We start from the raw sequence: 12,448 nt of genomic DNA on the forward strand, positions 1-12,448 counted from the left end.
CGTGGGGCAGTTACAGCCCTCGCTCACTCCCGATACTCTCCAGCCGAGCATCCCTCCTCACCTGAGGTGTGTTCAAAGCAAGAAACTCTTCCCCCAGCTCCCTGGATGCCCACAGCTGCCCAGGCCCTCCCTTCCCCCCACCCCCTCACACACCTCTTCCTCCCCCCCTCCCTTCACCCAGCAGGCATCCATGGCAGGTTGCAGAGAACTGGGACCCCCGCTCATCACCTGGGGCCGGTTGTTTGCCAGGATCGCCACAAAAATACCACAGATGGGGCAGTTCAATCAACAGAAAGCTGCTGCCTCGGAGTCCCGGAGGCCGGAAGTCCGAGCTCCAGGAGTGGGCAGAGCTGGGCCTCCAGGCGTGGGGATAACCGTCCCCTCCCCATGTCCTCCCATGCGTGTCTGCGTCCTGCTCTCCCCTCTTGTAAGGACACCAGTCAGCGTGAATCAGGGCCCCCAGTGACCTCCTTTACCCTAATCACCTCCGCAAGGACCCATCGCCAAGCACAGTCACCCTCTGAAGTGCTGGGGTGAGGACTCCGACATGTGGATTTGGGGACAAGTTTATCCCGTGACACAGGAGGAGGTAAACAGGGGGCATGACCGCTCGATGGCAGCTTTGTCTGTAGCTCCCCCAAAGTGGAGGGGGTCCAGATGCCCCGCACCCAGTGGGAGTTATAGCTGGTGTGACGAACCCACATCAGGGGGTTCTCCAGGACCTAATGCTGCGTGGGAAAGCCGCAGACTGTGTGGCCGCATTCAAAGAACATTGTCCTGCACCCACGTTCACAGCAGTGTCATTCACAATAGCCAAGACATGGAAGCAACGTAAGTGTCCACCGCGGGCTGAGTGGAAGAAGGGCGTGTGGTGTATACACAGTGGAATGTTACTCCACCGGGAGAAGAAGGAAATCCTGCCATTCCGGAAACGTGACGGACCTGGGAGAGAAGTCGGACAGAGAAATGCTGCCAAATACCAGAGGATCTCACTTACATGTGGAAACTAAAAAAGAGGAAGAACAAAGAAAAACCAAACTAGCGGAAAAAGAGATCAGATCTGGGCGCCTGGGTGGCTCAGTCGGTGAAGCGGTGAAGCGTCTGCCTCCGGCTCAGGTCATGATCCCAGGTCCTGCGATTGAGTCCCGAATCCCGAATCTGGCTGCCTGTTGAGCAGGGAGCCTGCTTCTCCCTCTCCCTCTGCCCCTCCCCCGTCCCTCCCCCTGCTCATGGGCGCGCTCTCTCAAATAAAGTCTTGAAAGAAAGAAAGAAAGAAAGAAAGAAAGAAAGAAAGGAAGGAAGGAAGGAAGGAAGGAAGGAAGGAAGGAAGGAAGAAAGAAAGAAAGAAAGAAAGAAAGAAAGAAAGAAAGAAGATTTAAAAAGAGAGAGAAATCAGATCCGTGGTTTCCGCAGGTGGGGGGGGGGGAGACGGAGGAGGGGAGTCCAAAGGACAGACTTCGCGCGGTACAGAGCAGGTGCTGACCTGTCAGGTGGCTCGAGGCGGCTGCTGCTGCTCTCTGGCGCCCCTGCAAGCCGACAAGGGAGTGGATCCTGGCTTCTCGTGGCGAGAAGGCATTCGTGTACCTGTCTGAGAACCTGCTGCGGCCATCGGTTTACTGCGAACGGGACTTAGGCCAGCACGCTGCGCACCTGACGCCAGCAGTCTGCACGTCGTCACATCTCCATAGAACAGGCAGGAAAGCAAAAAGCCAGAAAGCGCACCAAGCACCATTCTCAAAGTGACCCGTTTGCAGGGCGGCAAGCCGCTGAGCAGCTGCGGGGCTGGTGGCGATGCAAGAAGGGGGCTTAGTCCTGCCGGGCGCGGTGGGAGCGCTCCGCACGCTCGAGGGGGCGGGGGCGCAGGGCTCCTAGCGCCGCGCGACGCGGAGCGAGGCCCGGGCTGCACCAGCGCCCGAGCCCCGGTCCCGGGCCGGCCCGCGAGCCCTCCCCGAGGCTGGGCCGCTGCGGGAGGCCTCCTGTGAGTGCACAGCTCTGCCAAAGTAAAACCTTAAAAAAAGCGAGAGAGAGAGCTTTTTTGTGTTCTATTGTTTCTTGTAATGGTTTTATTAGCTTCTGAAGAATAATTTACGTCACTCAGTTGAATTTTCTAATTTTTTATGTTAAACGTGTTAGTAAAATCTTTGCCGTTCCGTTTGAAACCTTTCAGTGCTGTCCTCCTTTGTTGGGGCTGCCGCCAGGAACGCCAGGGCCCGGGGCTCAGCCAGGCCAGGACGTGAGGTCGCGAGGGCCACGTGTTGGCGCAGAGCCGCCTCCTCCCGGCGTCAGCACCTGGCCGAAGGGCTTAGGGCCCCAAGGAGCCTCTTTTGTCAGGACACTCGTCCCATTCATGAAGGCGTCGCTCTCAGGACTCAGATCCCAGCCAGCCTGAGGTTCCCAGGCAGGAGCTCGAAGGACACAGGGCCATTCAGATGACAGCACGACTTTCCAGATTTTCCTGGAGCTGGGACCGCTGGTTCCCCTTTTGATCCCGACCAGTCTCACCACAGTTACACACGCCATTAGTGTTTCCAAATCAGTCCCTGTTCGGCGGCCCTGTCCACTGCAGCGTGGCTTCTCTGTGGTTAAGGTCGGCTCTGTTACTAGTTTTCCTTTTTCTTCTACTTCTTGGGGATTTATTTTGGCATTCTTTCTATAACTCCTTTGATGTTCACTTCCTTCATTAATGTTGAATCTTTTCTTGTTTTTGGTGTATGGAGAGGAGACCGCACAGCCCCCGAGCGTGGTTAGTGGTCTGCGTGTCTGTGATCGTTCAGTTAGTGTGCTGTCGGAGTCCCATTTCGATTTCTTCTGTGACCCATGAGCTACTAATTAAAATATTTCTTTATTTCCGGGGCGCCTGGGTGGCACAGCGGTTAAGCGTCTGCCTTCGGCTCAGGGCGTGATCCCGGCGTTCTGGGATCGAGCCCCACATCAGGCTCCTCCGCTATGAGCCTGCTTCTTCCTCTCCCACTCCCCCTGCTTGTGTTCCCTCTCTCGCTGGCTGTCTCTATCCTGTCGAATAAATAAATAAAAATCTTTAAAAAAAAAAATAAAATAAAATAAAATAAAATATTTCTTTATTTCCAAATACAGAATTTTCTTTATTTGTGTTAACGGTTTACAGTGGTGATTGGAGTGACTACTTTGTATGATTTGTTTTGTCTGTTGATACTGTAACTGGGTAAGATTGAATTTTTTTGAAGATTTCACGGCTTGCCGTGTTCCACGGTTTTGCCTCAACCTTTACCTCGTCTTACGGTTCAGGTGGATCTCTGGGAACAGCATATATTGGGTTTTTAAAAACTATTCAGACAAACTTTAATCTTTAATTGGAGCATTAAATCCATTTACATTTAATAAATTACAGAGACGTACTTGGGTTTTACTCTACCATACATATCACTATGCCTCTCTATGACCTACCCGGTGCCCCCATGTTCCCTTTCTCTCTTCGTGACCTTTTCTTGGCGACGTTGTGCATTGTCTGTCATTCCCTTTACTAGTTTGGAAGAGTGGAGACTCCCTTCGGAGGCGTGCAGTGCTGCTCCGGAGACCACACCGACTGGCGGGGGCGCCACCAGCTGCAGGGGCCTCGCCCCACCCCCGCAGGCTGTGCAGCTGTGCTCCACCCCCCACACCCCCACCCCCCGCAGGCTGTGCAGCTGTGCTCCACCCCCCACACCCCCACCCCCCGCAGGCTGTGCAGCTGTGCTCCACCCCCCACACCCCCACCCCCCGCAGGCTGTGCAGCTGTGCTCCACCCCCCACACCCCCACCCCCGCAGGCTGTGCAGCTGTGCTCCACCCCCCACACCCCCACCCCCGCAGGCTGTGCAGCTGTGCTCCACCCCCCACACCCCCACCCCCGCAGGCTGTGCAGCTGTGCTCCACCCCCCACACCCCCACCCCCCGCAGGCTGTGCAGCTGTGCTCCACCCCCCACACCCCCACCCCCCACCCCCCCCCCCCGCAGGCTGTGCAGCTGTGCTCCACCCCCCACACCCCCACCCCCTGCAGGCTGTGCAGCTGTGCTCCACCCCCCACACCCCCACCCCCCCCCCCCCCCCGCAGGCTGTGCAGCTGTGCTCCACCCCCCACACCCCCACCCCCGCAGGCTGTGCAGCTGTGCTCCACCCCCCCACACCCCCACCCCCGCAGGCTGTGCAGCTGTGCTCCACCCCCCACCCCCCACCCCCCGCAGGCTGTGCAGCTGTGCTCCACCCCCCACACCCCCACCCCCTGCAGGCTGTGCAGCTGTGCTCCACCCCCCACACCCCCACCCCCCCCACCCCCCCCCGCAGGCTGTGCAGCTGTGCTCCACCCCCCACACCCCCACCCCCGCAGGCTGTGCAGCTGTGCTCCACCCCCCCACACCCCCACCCCCGCAGGCTGTGCAGCTGTGCTCCACCCCCCACCCCCCACCCCCCGCAGGCTGTGCAGCTGTGCTCCACCCCCCACACCCCCACCCCCCACCCCCGCCGCAGGCTGTGCAGCTGTGCTCCACCCCCCACACCCCCACCCCCTGCAGGCTGTGCAGCTGTGCTCCACCCCCCACACCCCCCCCCCCCCCCCGCAGGCTGTGCAGCTGTGCTCCACCCCCCACACCCCCACCCCCGCAGGCTGTGCAGCTGTGCTCCACCCCCCCACACCCCCACCCCCGCAGGCTGTGCAGCTGTGCTCCACCCCCCACACCCCCACCCCCCGCAGGCTGTGCAGCTGTGCTCCACCCCCCACACCCCCACCCCCCCGCAGGCTGTGCAGCTGTGCTCCGCTCTGTGCTTAGCTCTGTGTTGTGGGTTTCAATTCTCCCTCTATAAATTTGTCTCCCTCAAGACACACTTACTAATCTTGTTACGAAATCAGTGTCCATGTAGGTTTACCGCTTATTCACCAGTATTTTCCTCATTCCTGGATCCGTCACTTCCAAAGGATGTCCTTAACTTCGGCTGAGGAACACCTCCTACACTTTCTCTTAGTGCAAGCATGCAGCAAGGAACTGGGTTCTGTTTCTCTGACGACGGTTTTCTCTCAACTTTATTTTGGAACTTTCGCTGCACGGAGAACGCTAGGTTGTCATCTCCTTTCTTCCGCTTCGCAGTTGCTGTCAAGAATTCAGGGATCATTCTAGTGTCACCCCTTAGTAGGTGATCTTTTTCTCTGGCTCATTAAAAGATGGCAAGGACTGGGGAGACGAGGCGCAGGGCCCTGCCTCGCCTGGTCTGGAGCCGGCCAGGGCCACCACTGCAGGAGCACAGCGAGGAGGCCACAGCTCGGCACGGTCCCTCCACCTCCCAGGCCTGCAGGTGCAGGCAGCAGGCCCAGCAGCCTGGGAGGGGCAGATGAGGGGGCAGGGGCTGGACACACTCATTCCCTCCCCAGAGAGAGAGCCCCTCCCTGGGGGGATGCGGAGATGGGGGGCGTCACCCGGGCACCTGGCGCTGAGACCAGGGAGTGTGGGGGCCTGACCACAATGTGCCTGGCCCCTCACTGCAGCCTGGGCAGGTGCCAGGGCAGGAGGAGAGTCTGGAGCACACTGCCCCAGCAGGGCTCCTTCCGCCAGCCCCGCCCCTCCCCACCCTACCTGCCTTCCCCCAGCCTGCAGGAAATGGAAACTTAGAGCTCTGGGCTCCTCCTCCCACCCCTCCGCCCCTTCACACCCAGCCCCACCCTGCCTCCCCCTGCTCTGGCAGGCTGCCTGCACCCTCCCCGCCCCCAGCCTCCCCCCTCCCCAGGAAGGGGCAGCAGGAAGCAGGGTGGCCAGCAACCTCTGAGCCCAGCCCCGCAAGAACTTGGCCCTCCCACCCAGAGCAGGAGTGCTGGGCCCGAGAGTCACCGACCCAGCCTCAGGGGGCCTTCTGAAAACGGGATAAGCATTACTGTCTCTGAGTGTAGGTGTAGGAGGGGTAAGAACAGAGGAATACCACCTGGGAAGCAGTAAGTGCCAGGGATGGAGGCCGAGGTGCCTATTAGCAGGAGAGGGGCGTGGGGTCCACAGGGGTCTTGCCACTGCCCGAGCCTGGGGCTCTGACCGAAGAAGCTCTCTAAAGGCCTGAGATATAAGGAAGCCCCTTCAGGTTACTTTCCAAGTCAGTATGACCCTACAGAAACTCTGTTTAAGCCAAAAGCCTGATCTAGGGCCCACCAAGCACACATCACGCACCTGCTTCGTAGATGAGTCATGTAAAGGAAAACCGTCTTGCCCTCAACGTGTGGACCAATTCTGCTCTCCGCGTTCCTTGCCATTAAACATATGATTCCTGCCTATATGCTATTCTATCAACTTTAGAGCTTTTACAAGATGTAAAAAAAGCATAAAACCCTGTAAAAACTGCTCGTTCTCTGGAGCACTAGACGTAGTTTTGGAATGTTGGTGAAGTCCACAGCCCACGGCCTAAGAAAATTCTGGAGACATCTTTGGTGCAAAAAGGTGGTTTTATTAAAGCACGGGGGCAGGACCCGTGGGCAGAAAGAGAAGCAGAAGCACGGGGGTCAGGAGGAGTGGCCCATTATATACTCTCAAGTTGGGAGGGGGTTAGGGACAGCACAAGCCTCCCAGGTATTCTGCAAGCAGGGTTTCCAGGACCCGGAGGGGGCAGCTATTGTCAGGAGAAGGTCATGTATTACTGTTTCATAAAAACTCGGTCATGAGACCCCTCAGATGTATATCGGTGGGTCCCATGCGTGGGGGTGATTGCCAACATGTATCTTGGGGGGCAGAGATGAAGGAAGTTTGCAAAAGAATTTTTGTATGTTAAAGTAGACTTAAGGGTCCTGGGGGTCGGGCTATGATTGCCCGTTGCCCTTAGCAAAGTGTCAACATCGAGAGAGTTGAGCTCCTGGAAGAAGGTCACTCTGCCTGTTTCAAGGACCTGTCGGTGGGCTGTAGGAAGTAAAGACATTTAATAATTTTTCTTTTGCCTGTGTTTCCCGCCATCACACTTTCTTCCCTGTGAACAGCACATTCCCCCAGCAGCTTTCCTGACTTGGGCTCAAATAAAACTCTTTCTTACTTTTATTTTTATTTATTTATTTTTTAAGATTTTATTTATTTGACAGAGAGAGAGACAGCCAGCGAGAGAGGGAACACAAGCAGGGGGAGTGGGAGAGGAAGAAGCAGGCTCCCAGCGGAAGAGCCTGATGCGGGGCTCGATCCCAGAACGCCGGGATCACGCCCTGAGCCGAAGGCAGACGCTTAACGACTGAGCCACCCAGGCGCCCCTCTTTCTTACTTCTAAAGATCCGTAAGGGTTTGTTCATTTTTTGTCGCAAGGCTCCCAGTGTTCTCCAGGTCAAGTACAATTTCCTGACCCTGGCTTTGGAGGCCTGTCGCCCTCGCAGCCTTCCAGGATAACTTCCCCTCCCAAGAGGAGTCCTGTGGGACAGCTGGCTTCTCCCCTCTCAGGCTGTGCACAGCTGGGAGTCTGGAGAGGACGTGCCCTCCCCCACCTCGCAGTGCTCATCCTGGGGGAGGGGGCTCAGTCACCTCTGACAGAGTGAAAGACCCCAAACCATGCTGGAAATCAGGAGGACTCAGAAACGTAACCTCACAGGCCCCTCCCCCCACACCCTGCCTCAGTCCCCGGGGCCAGCGACCCTTGATCTCAGGGTTGTGAGTTCAAACCCCACAACCTGTGTGCAGATGACATAAAAATAAAAACCTTAAGATAAAAGAAGGAAGATGGAGAGGGAAACAAGCCTGCAGAGTCTCACCATCGCAGATACACGCGCGTGCGTGCGCGCGCGCGTACTCTCCCCACGGAGTAGGACAGAGACTACACCCCATCAGTGGGAATGACCCCTCACATCATTTAACAGGCACAAAATCGTCCATTGTTTGTACAACTCTGAATTTCCCCAGGGACGGCCTATTCCTCCCTCACTGAGTTTCTCAGTCGTTCACAAAGAAATCCTGTGGGTTCTGCCCTCAGAGCACCTGGGACCGACCTCTGCTCTGGCTCACAGTCACCTCGGCCAGATCCTGGCCTGCACCCCTCTTCCCCCTACCTCACCCCCCTCAGCTGTTTCTAGAACATTCCAGGCACACTTCACACCAACTGCTCTCTCTCCTTTTTCTGTCTTTGCTCAAATATCCCTTTCTCCAGCTTGAAATTACACAATTAAGTTTAAAATTACAGCTTCACCCCCACCATGCTCCAGACTCCGGCTGCGAAGCCCCTGCTCCACGCTGACCTTCCTGTCCAGCCCCCCTAACAGCAAACACGTTCCTTCTTACCGTGTGTCATAACCCAAGTTTCACCGAGGCAAAGAAAGTCCTTTTTTCGCTGGTGCCCGGCAAGCAGCTGGCACAGCCTGTTAGGAATGGGCGCTAAGAGAGCAAGGGAAGCATGAATGGGGCGCGCAGAGGCGACCTGCGGAAGGTCACAGCCCTGATTGCAATTATTGGGGCTATGGAAAGGAGATTTGTCGAGCTTCCTTTACTTGTTGCCAAATCCATTTATATTCTCACTACCAGGCTTGAAAGAGACCCTCCCTCTCCCTTCTTGCACATTTGCATTAGAAGTCCCAGGAGGACAGCGCAGTCCTGCCCACAGCTTGGTCCCTCACCCCGCCCTGCACGCAGGGGTCTCACGGAACGCTGCTCTCCCCTTATCTCAGACGTCTCTTTCTGCCACCCAGCCCCTCCTCTCTGCCCCCAGCAGCTGGCCTGCCACCGAGCTGGTGCCAGGTTTGGAGCTGAGGATGGAGAAGCCTCTTCCAGGGTTTGGGGTACCCTCCCCCCCCAGCCAGTGGGGCATGGGGAGCCACTGGCTTCTGCCTTGGCTCTCCTGCGAGTGTGCACACTGACACGCTCCCGGGACCCCATCTTGTGGAGCTCACCTGTGGGGGCCTGGGAACTCGAGGCTGCAGGTCGGGCAGTGCAGGGGTCTGGGGGGGGGGGTCCGCCGTATGCGGGCCTTGCACTTCCGGAGCCCTAGTTAACCTTGTCCTACAGGGCTTCCCACTCCCCATTGCCCCGGGCCTGTCAGGCTCAGGAACACGCGGAGGGAGGGATCCCAGTGAATCAAGAGCCCAGACCGGATCATTCTTGCTCAGTTAGTGAAGCTGCTGTCTTCCATCCTGCCGTCATCGGGATACACACCCGGCTTATACAGCGACCCCATTCTCTGTCTTCAGGGACTCCAGGTGGGGGGTAGGGTGGGGGTAGTGCTCAGCTGGCGGAAACTCCGCACAGTGGGGCAGGAGGCAGCCTGCAGGGAGGGGCCTGGGCAGGGTGGGAGCTGAGGCGGCGTCAAACAACCTTGAAGGGGGAGGATTCGTGCTGTAGAGCTGTGTTCAGTCTCAGCCCTGGAGGCTGAAAGTCCAAAGCCAAGGTCGGTAGGACTGTGCTCCTTCTGCAACCTACAGGGAAGACTCGCCTTGCCTCCCGTGCTTCTGGTGCTGGCCTGCCGTCCTTGGCAGTCCTTGGCTTGTGGCCAGCACTCTCCCGTCTCGGCCCCTGCGGTCGCTTGGCACTCCTCTCCCTGCACGCCGGTCCTCTAAGAAGGACTGTCCCCCAGAACATCTCTCCCTAGCCAATTACGTCTTCCGTGACCCAACTCCAGATAAGGTCAAATTCACTGGGGGTTAGGACTTGGATGTATCTTTTGGGGAACACAGTTCAACCCAGAAGAGGGGAGATGGGAGACTGACAACCGGCAAGGGGACTGAGCCACTGTGGGCAAGGGGAGCCATGTGTGAAAGGGGCAGCCAGGAGGCAGCCAGGGCTGTTGGATCACCTGAAGATACTGGTGTGAACCCATGGTTCCCGTGAGCACAGGCACAGAAGTGCCACAGGTGTCCAGGCATGAGTGACAGCGTCGGCGTGTGTCTCCTGGCTCTGGGCCCTGAGAGAGTCTGGGGGCAGTGACACGCAGCAGTGGCAAGCACATCTACAGTTTGACCCTAGAACGGCTCTCCACCTAGAAGAACCAGGGCTCCGGGGAGAAACAGCTGCTCCAGGGCTGGATCCGGGAAAGAACAGGATGAGCCTGGAACATTCCTTACTCCAGAAAGCCGGGATGTGCTCCCTGCACACCGCAGACACAGCAGAACACAGAGGCCAGCTCTAAGGGCTCTGAGCACCAAATCTGGGATCATGTGAGCATCAGAGCGGGATCAGCCGACACAACCAAGGGCACAGCCCCGGCTGCAAAGCGCGAATAAAGCAATGCCGAGCAGCGGGAGGAGGGGGCCGGCCTCTTTCAGCTCTGGGCTCTGGGGCAGACAGCAGCTCTGAGCGCAAGCTCCAGCCCTGGGCACTGGGTCTACATCACCGCTCGGGACACCAGTGGCCTCGGCTGGGACATGGTAGGACAGGGTCCACCAGGAACGTTGTGGGGCTCCCTGGAAGTCGTGGAGCACATGGGTGTTCACCTCATTCCCCGTCTGCACTGCCTCTTGGATGCATCGAGACTGTGCCATCTGAACACTTCAGATTGGGTGCCTTTCCCGTGCACCCTCCCCAACCCAGCCCTTTTCTCCCACGCCTCCCAGGCCCATCCTCAAACCTGCAGGTGCGCCTGGGAGCCCGGCAGCTGCCTCGTGCTGACTGCAAGGACCCCGACAGGGCTTTTAAAAATATATTATCTTTAATGAAATTCTTATTTCTTTGGGTTACACACCCAGCCTGTGTTCCTTGTAGAGGCTTGGAAACCCGCCGAAGGAACAGAGGAAGGCCTTTCTAGCCCTTCTGCGTCTCCCTGGGCCCAGAGCCCAGACAGGCGACTCCGGGAGGTGTTTCCAGGCAGGGCACAGGCCTGTAGGAGGAAGCCAGCCTCGGTGTTGCCAACTCACAGGGCTCCCTCAAGGGCAGCTGCTGGGGCGAGCTGCCAGTATGGTCTCAGCTGCACGATGCTCAGTGCAAGCCTGGGACTGCCAAGTGGGTGGGCCACTGGGACCTCTGGCACAGCGGCCCCGCCGGCAGCTGGGGCAGGATCCAGCCTCCACCCACCTGATGCCGGCAAAACCCCTCTCTCCCCCAGACTGACAACCACAAAGGTCTCCAGACATGGACAAATGTCCTCTGGCAGGGACCACTGCCCCCAGCTGGGACATACCGGTCCCCTTCTGTGCGGTTTCACTGCCCAGCCCCGTCACTGCGGTGGGCGGTGGCCCTCGCCTCCCATCCTCACCGACCACAGACCACGGGCTGTGAGAGAGAGCGCAGGTCCCGCAGGTCCCCGCACGTGCACTACGGCACACTTGGCGCCCCCCCTTCCTTCTCTTTTATATTCGTGATGGGGCTTAGCCTCTTTGTGCGCCTGCTCGTAAGTCAGACTTCCCCATGGGTCGTACATACAGGGAAAAACGTAGCACAGCCGCCCTCCAGCTCCATCCGCGCCCGGGCGTCCCCTGGGGCTCCGCAGCGCGCCCGGTGGGTAAGGGGGCCCCAGTACTGAAGGTCACGGTGTCAACAGGGGAAGCGGGCAGGGCGGGAGGGGCACAGTTCAGCCCCCACCCGGCGCCACCCTTTCGGCGCCCGATCGCACCGAGGTCTGACTTGGTGGAAACAGTCCCTTGCGTGCGGGCTGCTCCTTCTTCGCAGAGGCGCATCGGAACTCTGTTGTCACCCCCAAGCTCCCCTCCCCAAGACGGTTTCTGCAGGCTTCCCGGCAGTGCCGCGCGCCACCACGCCCATGCCGCTGGCTCTGGCCGCTTGCTCCTTGTTGGCAAGATTGGACTAAGGAGAATTTGGACCTTCAGGGACCCTTTAGGAAACTGAAGACCCGCCCCAAACTGGTTCCTCCGAGACCTCTCTGTTCCACGCTGGCTTTTACTGCCCGCAGCCTCCCTGCCCGTCCTTGAGTGTCCTTCAAACCCCCACCTCCTCCCTCCCTCCCCCCGTTCTGGGGCCACTCACACCCGAGGCTGCCCGCCACCACTGGGGGCTCCCAGGGCCTCAGGGACCGAAACAGCAACCTCGGAGGCTGATTCGGAAACACTGTTTCATCCACTCAGATGAGCCCCCCCCCACGGCTGCTCGGCCTCTCCCGAGCGCCCCCACCAGAACGCAGTCCCGGGTCTGGGCAGGTGATCTCCGGTTGTCTCATCCGCAGAAACACAATTCACATCAAAATAGAAAGTGGGGCAAAGGACAGAACCAAGTCTTTTATGTAAACGAGAGAATTGTGTATGACTTGCGGCTGGCTGGGGTTTTGGAATAAAGCTACGCCCTATGTGTACCTGCCTGGACGTTTGTGCGTGCCCTGGGCTGTGTCTGTATATGACCTTGCCCTGACCTCTGCATAATAGGAGCAAATTAATTTATAAAATCCCATAGAGAAGACTGTTCTGTTCTAATTTGCTTACACAGAAATAAGTGTTCACATAAAATGTCCCTAACACTCTTATAAATATAGAAACTAACCAAATACTGTTCAAGTTTCTGTGATTTAGGTAAACCTTTGGTAAAATAAGACTAGTGTAATATCGTTGGTTTAATCAAAACAG

This window comes from Ursus arctos, unplaced genomic scaffold (genome assembly GCF_023065955.2).
Source record: "Ursus arctos isolate Adak ecotype North America unplaced genomic scaffold, UrsArc2.0 scaffold_6, whole genome shotgun sequence".
Taxonomy (NCBI): domain Eukaryota; kingdom Metazoa; phylum Chordata; class Mammalia; order Carnivora; family Ursidae; genus Ursus; species Ursus arctos.